This window comes from Montipora capricornis, chromosome 6, assembly GCF_036669925.1.
Source record: "Montipora capricornis isolate CH-2021 chromosome 6, ASM3666992v2, whole genome shotgun sequence".
Lineage (NCBI taxonomy): Eukaryota > Metazoa > Cnidaria > Anthozoa > Scleractinia > Acroporidae > Montipora > Montipora capricornis.
Window position 1 is genome coordinate 12,056,906 of NC_090888.1, and position 12,500 is coordinate 12,069,405.

Genomic DNA, 12,500 nt, shown 5'->3' on the forward strand with positions numbered 1-12,500 from the left:
TACTCGGCTTCACATAAGTTTAGATCCATCACTGCACTGACCTATTGTAGTGCCTTGCCAATCAGGTCAGACAGATCTAATAAGCTTATAGGCGCTTGTGTATTGCTGTGTCTCTATCAGCCGTACGTGTTCTTTTTCGGATGATTGCCAAGCCTTCACTTCACAGTGGGCAAAGTATTGATTGATACATGATGCATTTTCCAAGATCATAGGAGCTAGGGCAAATTCTCTTTACTCTGTTGGTTCAGTATGTTTGCAGACAGTCCAGTTAGAGTGTTTGCTTGTACAGGGTTTGTAGGCACATTTGGAACACTTTATAGACCGTATGTGTCGCAAGGATGGATCGATATTGGATCCTTTGCATCTTTTAAGCCCTTTTAATCCCTTTGCCCTCTTTAAGTCCTTTGGATCTTTTAAGCTTCTTGCGAATGTATTGTGGGTTTAGGAGGAGGTTCCAAAGTACAAGTTTCAGCTGGAGGCGCGGCTAGTACTAGTGGCGACGATGTTTAACACTATTAATTAAAGCTCAGGAAGATCAGGAATTTGATCCAGCTGTCCTGATTTCAATTGTATAAAGGAGTCGTTGTATGCTTATTCTTGAAGAAATGTGTTTTTCCGACGAGGATGCTCGGAAAGAAATCCGAGTGCACCTTTGCAGGAGTCGAACCTATGACCTTCCGATTACTAGTTCGGATGCTCTACAGCTACTACTGAGCTATAGGAGACTCGTGGGGGATGGTGGCTCGGGTATATTCGGGAAAAATCCGAGTGCTCCGTTGAAGAAGTCGCACCTAGCGACGACCTTCCGATTACTAGTTCGGATGCTCTACCTGTGAGCTATAAATAGAAGACTCGTGGGTGCTAGGGCATTAAAATAGGTTCCGGTAATCACAAATGTTGCGCTACACGGCCAGGAGGTAAATGCTAAAAGGGACATATGAGAAGGACATTGGATACTATCTCGTGTGACAATTACGCGGTGTAGATAGAGTAGAAGGTCACCAACGTAATATTCCCATGCACCGTATTTAGGTCTAAGCACCCATTTTGAATGGCGCTGATCAACCGTGAGTGTTTAAGTCAAAGCACCCATTCCGAATAGCGCTGATCTACAGTATTTTTAAAGTCGAGTATCTATATTTAAGGTGACTGCATGAACACAGTTTTTATGTACTTATACTTTCATTACTTCCATATTTAAGCATCTTTTTGCCTAGAAGCTCAAACTTGGTCACTGACGAGTGCTACCACGAAGGTTTATATTTTTGACATTTAAAAAGCTCTTTAGGCTGTTACCATGGTAACGCGTCTAGATGAAAACAAGGCTTAAAGGATCCTTATTCCTGATTTATGTAAATTCACTCATTAGTTTTTTTGCAACATTTGCGTACATAAAATAATAGAAATAAAGTACGTTTAACAGCTGTTATCACAGAATTTCAACAGACAGATTTTTCATAATTCGCTGATAGACGTTTTTTTAGTTTTCCCAAGGTCTTGTTTGTTAATTTTGTTCGTTGTTTGGATAGTCAACTCGTTTAAAGTAGGAACTATTTTAATTCCAAATTTCTGCAAAATCTAATCACGGGTTTGCGAGAAATTTGGTTTCACGTTCAACAAATGTTGGTCTGAAATATTTGGGCGAATGCACCGCATTTATTTTCACTTTTAAAGCGCCATGACTTTCACAAAACGGAAGCGAATTTACACTGCATTTCCAAGGCCATCGTGTGTTCAGTCACCTTAAATATTATGAAACTTCACGTTTGTTTAACGGCTTGCTTCTATGGTCTAGTGGTTGTCATTGATTCCTAAGTCGTTCATGGTCCAAGTTCTAGAAACCTTGCACAAGAGGAATCGTCCTTCTCGTCTATCCCAGATAATGCTTTCTCTGCTAGGATGATATTGTGGAAATTGGTGCATTCTCGTTACATTCTGTAATTCTCGCGAACACGTCTCAAAGTGCTCAGTGGCAGAAAATCCGAACTGATAATCGGAAAGTCGTAAGTTCGTTTCCCGCAAAGGTGCTCTCGGCTGTTTTTCGAGTTTTCCCGACGCACAATCGTAAACATCATTTCTTCATTTCACTAACTGGGGTAAACATTTGACATATCCTTTATGCCGTATAATCAAAGAAAAATGATGATTTCACTAAATCTTGTTTAAGAGCTCTCAAAACCAACACCTCGTGCTTCTTCGTACGTACGTACTCTTTTCAGCCCTTTACAACTACCAAGCGATACTGCCTCATTTTCAACCAAAGAACATCAATAAAAATAGAACTTAGTTTTCAATGGTGACGTCGAAAATGTAGTTATCACATCTTTTTTCCCACATTATATCGAAGCCTAGTGTTGCAAGTCTTAAAATACAAACAAGTATTACTTGTTACACTTACCAAAGTTGGTTTACTAGAAATGGTAAAGCCACCTAAGTCAATCAAACATTTTGGTTCGACATTTTTGCCATGATGAGAAGGAAGAAAGTGCGTCCGAGATTTTCAAGTTCAAAGATCTTGCAAAGTTCGGCAGTCCAAGGTTCGAAATCCAGAGAGATCTTTTTAATCCCTTATTCAGTGAAACATCATTTCGTTTCTGTGTGTCAGTGTGGATGTAGTTGCATAAAAACCGATTTTCACCGGTGGTAGTGTAACCCTACGCTAAAGAACAGAAATCTTGTACGCGCCTGCATGGTTTTCTACAATAAAGCACATGATGGAAACAGTTTAAACAAAGTTTATTGAGGCGAAGCTTTAAGACGTTAACAGTACTTGGATGCCAACGAAGCGATAATGGGATGATGAAGTAAAACGAAGCGGTAACCCGCTTGCTTTTTATGTTGCTCTTGGAGCTTTTACTTGGGAACCTAAGTGGAGTGCTGAGTGCTCGTACCATAGTGTGAAAACGATTTTGTAAGAAACCGTTGTTTCAAATGTAAAACCTTGGAAACACGACCACGAGGTTTGTTATTGAAAAGTTCAATGTAAATTCAATGCTTTTTTGTGTATATCACCCTGGCATGAAAATCCAAAATCTTAAAATAAATTCCAAAGGACAACATGGGGTTATTCGGCTTGTTGCAAAGAAAAGAAGCATGACTTGAACAAGGTTAGTGAGTGCATGACCAGCCTTCCACCAATGTTTCCCCTTCGATTTCCGCTCTCGACTTCATTCACGGGTTGTTGTTGACAACTTCGTTCCCAGGGTCCCCTCTTTTCCTCCGTCGAGTTGTAGCAACAGCGACGGCTACGGCAACGACAACACCACAAAGCAAGACTATCATTGGTTAAAAAAAGGAAACACAACCCGTGCAGCACGTGCAGCAAGAATAGTAACGATAGCCCTGAGATATATTTTGAAGTAACGTTGTAGTTGACGTTGCCGGACTCCTGATAAAATTCCCTACTTTCTCGAGGTTGTTTTGTTGGTTCTGTACTCTTCTTTGATAAGTTTCTCTCTGTTTTTCCCGCTCTCTTCAGAAATCAACACTGCATATAATCTGGCCTGTTTTAAGTTAATTTATACCGTCTCTGCAGTTTTTTTGTACAGAACTGTCGAAATAATTCCTCACTGACGAGCAACGAAGTAAATGCGACTTATCGTGACAGACGCGTAACGAAATAAATTTTTGGCGGGAAAACAGCTTCCTCGCCGACTCCCTCCCCCACCAATATTTTAACGATGAAAAAAATGATAATAGAGCGCACCTCTTTGCAATAATTGGGTTAGAGAGGAGGTCAAATGTTCTTTTTTTAAAATTCTGTTTTCAAGTCGTCAAAACATCAACATGATCTCATGACCTCTTGACGACGTTATAGACACTAAGAGAAGGACAATTAAATGAAGCAGGAGATATTTTTCTTTCGTGGTTAACGATTGACTAGCACGAGCTGAGATACGATACTTAACATGCCGATAGATCAAAAGAGGACCAATTCACGGAATATGTTGTAAAATTTGATAACTGGGTGGAAGGAAATCCGTGAATGCTCGCAATGTAGTGGTACAACCTTTATACCGACACATAGTCAAATTCGAACCTTCATGCAACAACAAAATCTGTTTTCTTTTAAAATGGATCCTTTAAAACGCAATTAACAGTAGAAGGCAATTAAGGGCGATGAAACAAAGCAAATACATGAGCATTTGCTACCAGCTTTACGTCATCGGCGAAAAATGAGAACGCAGATGAAGCGATGCAAGTGCTGGAAGAGATAATCCCATTAACAAGTAATTTTCTCTTACCCTCAATGAACATTCCATTGACAGATATTCGAGTAACACAACCGACGTTTTACAGTCAATAACCGAAATAAGTGGCATGGAATTATTGGCTTTAACTTCGGCCAAGAAATAGTTATTAATTTCCTCTCGTAGAATCTCGCTAAGAGAAATTCAATCTTGACCTTGCTGAACGCGCAGTGAGCGAAACAAAACTGTTAAGGGACTCAGTTCTGACTTACCTCAAATCTTGTTCCTCGCCTCTAGGGGTCGCAATTGCCAACTTGCGTCGCGTCTACGTCAGTTTTTCTGAGTCTTTTGGTCCCTTTGTTGTTATTCTCAAGAGGAGACAAGGCTTGCAGCAAACTGTCAGTGAATGACAACAAAAGATATTGGGAAAGGATATCGGTATTCATTAATAGGGTAAAGCAACTGTACAATCTTAGCTGTCCAAATTTTTCCCGCCACTTTGAAAATTAAGTGCTTATCTGCATCTGCCAGTCGTTGGATAAACAGGCTACAATGCACAATGAATTGAAATAACAGACATTCATGAAATAAGAGCCTTTTAATTCTCCGCGTTAATTTCACGACGAATGAGACGACGGCTACGGAATTATAACGTCATGTCTGTAAAAGACTTGGTAGCGGGTTTCGTTCTAGGCGGGAAAAATAAAGAACTTAAGCAAAAGCCCCAAGCGACGATGGCCTCAAACATCTCGTTTGAATATGCCGTCGCTTAGAGATATGCGGACTCTTCTTCTCCTCATGCAAAATGATTGTGTGATTGATGATGAAAGAATTCATATTACTGGTTGCTGCTTTAAATAATTAATTAAATTCCTTTGCTTTCTTCTATAGATAAATTCATTGCCTAACTAGTGAATTCCACCGATATCACATGAATAACGAAGCGATGAGTACGATATTTATTTTTTCGAGTGAAATTTACTCAGGAATTCAACAGTTTGGCAATGAATCTTTCTTGCGCCGCATGAGTTTAAAGAGAAAACGAGATGCTTCCGTGAAGCATACACTGGGTTGCCTGTGGTACATGTTACAGAAGAATTGTGTGGTATTGAACTACAGCATTCCAGTCTCTGAAGAATAACAAATAAAAGAGAAGCGAGAAACATTGGCTTCTGGGCTGACATGTTGATAATTTTCAATTTCCCTCACAACTTCTTTTCACCGCAAGTTTAAGCGTGTCTTCTGAGCATCTGACAGCTTTGTAATACCAACGTTCACTGAAGTTAAACACTGTCCGGCGGGGCTAGTATCTGGATGGGAGACCAAAACAATATACCCCTTGTAAAGCAGAAGCATCTGTCCGAAAATGCTATTAACGCGAACAAATGCGAACTCAGCAAGGTACAGATTTTGTTAGCTTGCTTTATGCAAAACAAGAACATCATTCTAAAAGCTTATTCTACTCAAAAAGTAGGTTCTGGAGGTAATTTTGAGAGTGGAAATCAAGGTTACGCGGCAGACGGCAACTACAAACTCACGATTTAATTAAGTTAACACACCAGAAAGACGCTAACCTCATTTTGACAAGAAAATGCTTTACTATTGCCATAAAAACTATCCAGTTAAGCTCGCATATCACAAAACATGATGAATTCATAAAGGCCACCTTTTCCAGCGAACAATTTTTTGAAACAAACAACATATTTGCCATTAGCGGCAAAACCCCTCCTATTTCATTACGTGCGTGAAGAGAAGAAACTCAATCGTGTCAAATATGCGCAATATTGCAAATACAAACTTAATTTCAGGATCAAACCGTTTCCATGAAGAACCTTTTCCTTGAATAATGAAGCACAAAATACACGACAAGCTTTCTTTCAAATAATTCTTGGCTGTCACATTTCCATTTTTTTTTTTTCCTGAAGACTGTGAAGAGTTGATTACAGATCCACTTAAGGTGTTCGATTCGTTCTCTGTCTTTGTTGAACCCGTAAGTTACCACAGAATTTTCTATTTGGTTTCAGTGTTCTACATAACAGTACACTTGGTAAAATATAATTTTAGATATACAGCTCACTTTGATTTCGGCTCGACGGGCGATAGATTGTTGTCGAAGTACAATACTCGTCGCTTTTGAGATTCCAGGTGTTGGTTTTTCACCGCCTGCATAGTTTATCCAACTGACTTTCCATTATTGAGCTCCATAAGGGTATATTTTGTTTAAGGATCCACTAAAACGCCATTCGCGTTACATGACTTTCGACGCCATTGCAGGCTAAGTTAATGATTCTACTGTGTCCACCAGAGAAATCTACGCATTTCCACTACCCTCTCGATCCTAAGAAAATACGCGCAGAAGGCTGTATGCACAAAGACCACTCACCGGGGAAGTGACAGGCAAGACTTTTACCGACATGGAAAAAAAAATAAAAAAATGAAGTAAATAAAATAAATAAAACGAACAAGTCTTGTTGCTGAGCAGCTTGAATTTGTTTATCTGCAGCAAGTTCCAATTCCCTTTTCCTCAGTTCAAGTTCCTCTTCTTTCAAATCAAGATCTTTTGCCCATTTTTCCTTTAGATAATCAATTGTATCACTTGTGCTTGTTGTTACCTTCTTCTTTTCATTGCCACTATCCGATTCATCATTCTCCCTTTTATTAGTTTCAGCCATTTTTTTCATTGCTTATTTCCTCACTTCTTCTGCTGTTGCCTTTCCCTTTTCTGCCTTTCTATTTTTGTCAAGATCCTGCGGTTCAATTTTAGCTTAACCATCCTTTTCTCTCTCTAAAATTTCTTCCAGCAAACTATCCACTTCTGATATTTCCACATGAATTCCTGACGCTTTCTCTCTCGTTTGGGCTTGCTTTGCAGTCAAGAGAGAGTACCTGTCACGGACAGCTCTTGCGGAGACTCTGAACGTTTTGCTGGTCAATGGCATTTAGCCACTGGGCAATAGCGTCCCAAACATTTCCCCTTTCTAGAACTTTAGGGCCAAATTTTTAGCAACCTTAAGCAACACTTTACTTCACTAATAGCTGATTTAAGCTATTGGCAAAGTACCGAGGAATGGAATCTACAAAGCCCCGATATACATACCCTTTCTTCGCAGTGTCTTGCGAAGAAGCCATGTTGTATTTCCTGGAAAAATACACTCGTCAGTGGCTCATTCACAGAATAAGTTATAAACAACAAAATCCGATAAAAACAGGCTTCATCAACCAATAAAGAATCAAATAAAAAACCAGGGTATACACCGAGTTTTCGCCAGTTTAAACAGATTAAATTACTGACGTTTTCGTGAGAACGCCAACTCACTCAAAATTCAGTCGTCGACGTATGCACAATGACGGTTGACTCAATCTCGACCCCAGAGTTCTTCTATGACTGGATCCAAGGCTCTGGTGACGAGAATGCAGCTGACTGAGACTAACATGCGCAATTCATTCAAAGCATCACGAATTTACTTCCGGGCGTCGTCGTCCTGTCGCTCGTCGTCGATGCTTAAGCTTCCTGGGCTCCAGGCCGGTGCATCATGGGTAGAGAGAAAACCGTATATAAGGGGAAGTGTAGCACGTGATAGTCATCTAGGCCTCTGAATCAACCCAGCTCAGAGCTCCGTTTAATCTGTCTTCGAGCTCTTGTTAATTCTCCCGCGTTGGATGTTGTTCATGTCCGCCATGTCAATCACCAAGGACGAGGTTTCGGATCTGATTACATTCAATAACCAACAGATGATGGATTCTTTTAAGGCCTTGTTACAAGACACCGTGGGTCAAATTAAACGGGCCAACGAAGACGCCGCGCCGACCTCTAAATGAGGGAGATTAAGAAGCTGAAACACAGTGAGCCCCATAAATTCAAACGGAAAGCCAACGATGATCAATATAAGTTTAATCTGAAATTAGGAGAAACACTCGACAACGTCCGCTGCGCAAAAGTCACAGCTTGAAAATGTTAAATCTGAATTGGATGAAGGTGAGAAGTTACTGCTCGAACGCCAAAAACACATCCCTCTAGCTGATAAATCGGAGTCAGGTTGGTTTACCGTAGAAGAATACAAGAAGCATGATCTGGCGAATTTTCAGTGCCGAGCGGCGCGCACGAGCGACTTTGTCCACTGTGAAAAAGAAGAGAAGCAGCTCATTTGCCGCGAGCAGAAGATCTTCGCTTGTACGCCCGTCGGCCCCCTTTACTTCATCGGACAGCTCTCAACAGAAACCCCAAGCCATTCCGTCTATTGTGCCCGCTTCGTTTACCGTTCGGCGTTCCAATATGGGCAGTTGTTTTGCTTGTGGTAAACCTGGACATTGGCGTTCTGTCCGGCGATGGCCAAACAGCAGCCTCCTTCGGCTTCAAAGTGACTTCAAGATCAGGATAAATCAGGTTTTGTTATTTCCATGTTTGATTATAATGATTTGATTATGGAAGCGGAAGATGACAGTGCTTCAGATGCTAATCTTGTTTCACTTCGTTCCGAGATTCATCCTCTCATTTTCGATTCGCTGGGAGATTCCCTCGGTACGTTTGATTTTTCCAGTCAGCCCACGGTGCGAGGAAGGCTTAAATTGTGTATTCCTTTCTGGCGTGCCCTAGGAACTTCGCAATTTATTCTTAATGTTATCAGTCAAGGTTACAAGATTCCCTTCTTCGAACTACCGACACCTTTTTTCAAGGCAAACAATGCTTCGGCGCTTTCTAACAGTTCGTTTGTGTCCAAAGCTGTTAATGAACTGCTCCACGCTAACCTTGTTGAAGAGATGTTTTGCGTGCCTGACATTGTCAACCCGCTTTCTGTTTCCACGCCTAGTTCCTTGGTAAACAGAGGTTAATTCTGGTCTTAAGGCAAGTGAACAGTTTCATCTTCTAACAAAAGTTTAAATGTGAAGACTAAAGCGTCGCCATACAAATCTTTGATCAAGGCTGTCCTTTATTCAAATTTGATCTTTAGTCAGGATACCATCACATCGAGATTTTTCCCGCACATCGGAAGTTCCTCACCTTCGCTTGGGATTTTGGAACCGGTTCTTTAAGATATTTTCAGCTTTGCGTCCTTCCGTTTGGGCTGTCCTCAGCACCTTTCTTATTTACCAAAATGTTCAAGCCGCTTCTTAAATCATGGACAAGTCGGGGCATTCCCATCGCTATTTTCCTCGATGACGGCCTCGGTGGGGGAACTGATCCTGTTTCCGCCAAGATTAATAGTTTAGTGGTGCATTCCGATCTGGTTAGGTGTTATTCTCAACACTATCGATGGTTCTATCAAGGCCACTGACGAGCGAATCGCTACGCTTTCTCGCGACTTAGAGAATTTGTCTATCCATCAGCATCCTACGCGCGTTCACGTCAAGCGCGTGGCAAGCATTGCTGGCCAAATTATTTTTCTTTCAAGCTGTTTGGTGCCTGTTGCACGTATTATGACGAGATTACTTCTCTCGGTGATCAGCAGAGCTGTTTCTTGGGACTGTGTAGTATTGCTTACGCAGGATGCCATTTCTGAGATGGATTTTTGGAGGCATAACGTCCACGCCTTGAATGGCAAAGTATATTGGGGGGTTAAGTCTCTTCCTGCCAAAAATACCTTTTCCGACGCTTGTGATTCGGCTTTTGGTGCGTTTGTTCAATTGCAACCGGGAGTTGAATTAGTGTCTCACCAAAACTGGTCGATTGCGGAGACCGCGCAAAGTTCAACGTGGAGGGAACTCAAGGCTGTATGCCTCGCGTTAGAAGCATTTGGAAGCCGTCTCTAGGGGTGTAAAGTCATATGGTATTCTGACAACCAAAATGTTGCCTCCATTCTCCTTAACGGCAGCCGGAAGGCCGACCTTCAATTCCTCGCCCTCCAAGCCTTCCACATTTGCCTTCAGTTTGGTATATCTCTGGATCCTAAGTGGATCCCTAGGGACCTTAACTCTAGGGCAGATCTTATTAGTAAGCTTATCGACTTTGATGATTACGATCTTAACGACGTCATCTTTCAGGGCGTAGACGAGCTTTGGTGCCCCGTGGGCACCGTGGATAGGTTCGCCTGCACTTAAAATGCCAAGCTACCAAGATTTAACTCTAGGTTTTTCCAGCCTGGTTCCGAGGCGTTTGACGCGTTTTGCCAGGACTGGAGTTTTAATAACAATTGCTTTTGTCCCCCAGTTTGTCTCATCGCTAGGGTTATTCAGCATTTGGAGTTATGTCAGGCCAGAGGGACCCTGTTAGTCCCGCCTTGTGGAAGTCTTCTTTATTTTGGAATTTCTCTTCTAAAGATGGAGTCCACTGGAGCAGCTTTGTCATCGACTGGGTGTACCTTCCAAAGTTCCAGGGACTGTTCATCAAAGGAAAAGCGCGCAACTCCTTTTTTGGTTCCAGATCGTTAAACTTCGACGTTGTAGCGCTTAGAATCGATTTCAGCCGTCCCAGGCCCCCCTCGTCCCTTAGAGGGTATTGCACACTGTCCCCTGGCAAACGTAGCTCATGTTCTTAGGCATCTACTCGCTTGTTGCTCTTCCAGATTCCCCGGGTTTTCACAATTACTGTTTTGTAAAACGTTTTATTCTTGGACCTAAGCCCGTTCAGGTTCCCTATGTTGGTTTAACGTCTTACCTGTATTTCGTTTTTATCACTTGCGATTTAGACCTATTTAAGACTCGCACGTATGTCTTGCCTATGTTCTCCAATTACAATTATTTAGAAATTGTTTTGTGCTCCTTTTTGTCTCCTCAGATGTTTTTTGCTCCGGTTTCTGGCGAGATCAGGTGACGCCAGGAAACAGATTCATCCAGGGTCTCACGGATAGATTAACAACCACGGTCCTTTCCTCTAAGGCTGTCAGTACTTCCTCCCAGTATCACCATGCATTTCGCAAGTGGAAGGAGTTCGCGGCCTGGAAGCTGAGCGAAACTAGTTTTCCCGCTGACCCCTTTCACGTAGCTCTTTATTTACAGCATCTTTAGAACAGGCCCAGTCTCCCAGCGTCATTGATTCCGCCTTTTACGGCATCAAATGGGCCCATGATATGGCCGCGGTTCCCTCCCCAACTGACAATTCTGTAGTCGAGAATGTCAGGTCGGCAGCGAAGAGAATTCTTGGCACTGATACTGTCAACCGTAAAGATCCTATTTCCTCAGATCTGATCCGTGAAATTGTCAGCCTGGCCAATCTAGACAACCCCGTCGATTTACGTAATGTTACCAAGTATGTCCTTTGTTTTTCAGATTTGATGATATTTCTAGAATTAGAAGAAGTGATATTGCTTTCCATGAAGGCTTCATGGTAATCCAAGTGCAAAAAAAATAAGAACGGCCAGCTCCGCAGAGGTAACGAAGTTGTTATTTCTGAGCTGTCTAGTTTCGTATGTCCAGTTAGTCTACTTAAGAGGTACTTAGATAAATTCCGCATTCCCCCCAATTCACGGGATCTCATTTTTAAGCCCATTTCCAAGGGGAAGGGTTCTTGCAAGTTAGTATCCCCAGACAAACCTATCAGCTACAGTTGTATTCGGGATGGATTCTGTCGGGACTTGAAAAACATTGGGGTTGACCCATCTAAGTTCGGTCTCCATTCCCTGCGTTCCGGTGGGGCCACTTCGGCGGCTAATAATGACATTAATGACCGTATCTTTCAGCGTCATGGCCGGTGGAAGTCTGCTGAGGCGAAGAACATTTATGTTGATGATAGCATCGAGCAAAGGCTCACAGTTTCTAAGCGTTTGGGTCTGTGACTGTTTTCCGCGCCCCCAATACTTTGTCCCTCTAGCGTTTTTGGGTTGGTTCTTGCCAGGCCCTCCTCAAATAAACTTATTTGCCTATTAGCTGTGTGTTTCATTCGTTGTTAAGTGGAGACAAAATATGTTATTTCTGACGAATGAGCTCGCGAAGAAGGCCGAAATAACTATTTTGTCGGCACGGGAATCAACGCAGCCTGGGCGGCTCCAGGCCGGTGCATCATGGGTAGAGAGAAAACCGTATATAAGGGGAAATGTAGCACGTGATATTCATCTATGCCTCTGAATCAACCCAGTTCAGAGCTCCGTTTTATTATTATTATTATTATTATTATTATTATTATTATTATTATTTTCATTCTAGTTGTCTAAGATGTTTTGTTTTGACTGCTTTATCAGCTGTCTTACCTTTGTAAAGCCCCAGTAGGAAAGGCTACCAACCGCCGGAGCTTGAGCCATGGTTCCTACCCAGATTTCTTGCTTTTGTTCCCCAAGGGATTTTTTATGGCAGGTTTTTTCTGGCCTCCGTTCTAATCGCACGTCTATTGTAAGCGGTTGCTGAGTTCCTGTATTATTATTATTATTATCCTCTTTTAAA

The 12,500-nt window shown here is 41.9% G+C and overlaps 1 protein-coding gene and 1 long non-coding RNA gene across 2 annotated transcripts in view; one reads left to right on the forward strand and one right to left on the reverse strand.

The window, feature by feature from the left end:
* Positions 1 to 2,383, forward strand: part of LOC138051549 (uncharacterized) — a 35,290-nt gene extending 32,907 nt beyond the window's left edge. Inside the window, exon 3 of the long non-coding RNA XR_011132845.1 lies at positions 1 to 2,383. This exon is cut by the window's left edge and continues 598 nt beyond it. This is a non-coding gene — a long non-coding RNA (uncharacterized lncRNA).
* The window catches only part of LOC138051545 (uncharacterized), a 141,239-nt gene that overhangs the window by 112,943 nt on the left and 15,796 nt on the right, over positions 1 to 12,500 (reverse strand). Inside the window, exon 2 of the mRNA XM_068897768.1 lies at positions 4,463 to 4,586. The gene's annotated coding sequence lies outside the window, so the exon portion shown is untranslated. The remainder of the gene's footprint in view (positions 1 to 4,462; positions 4,587 to 12,500) is intronic.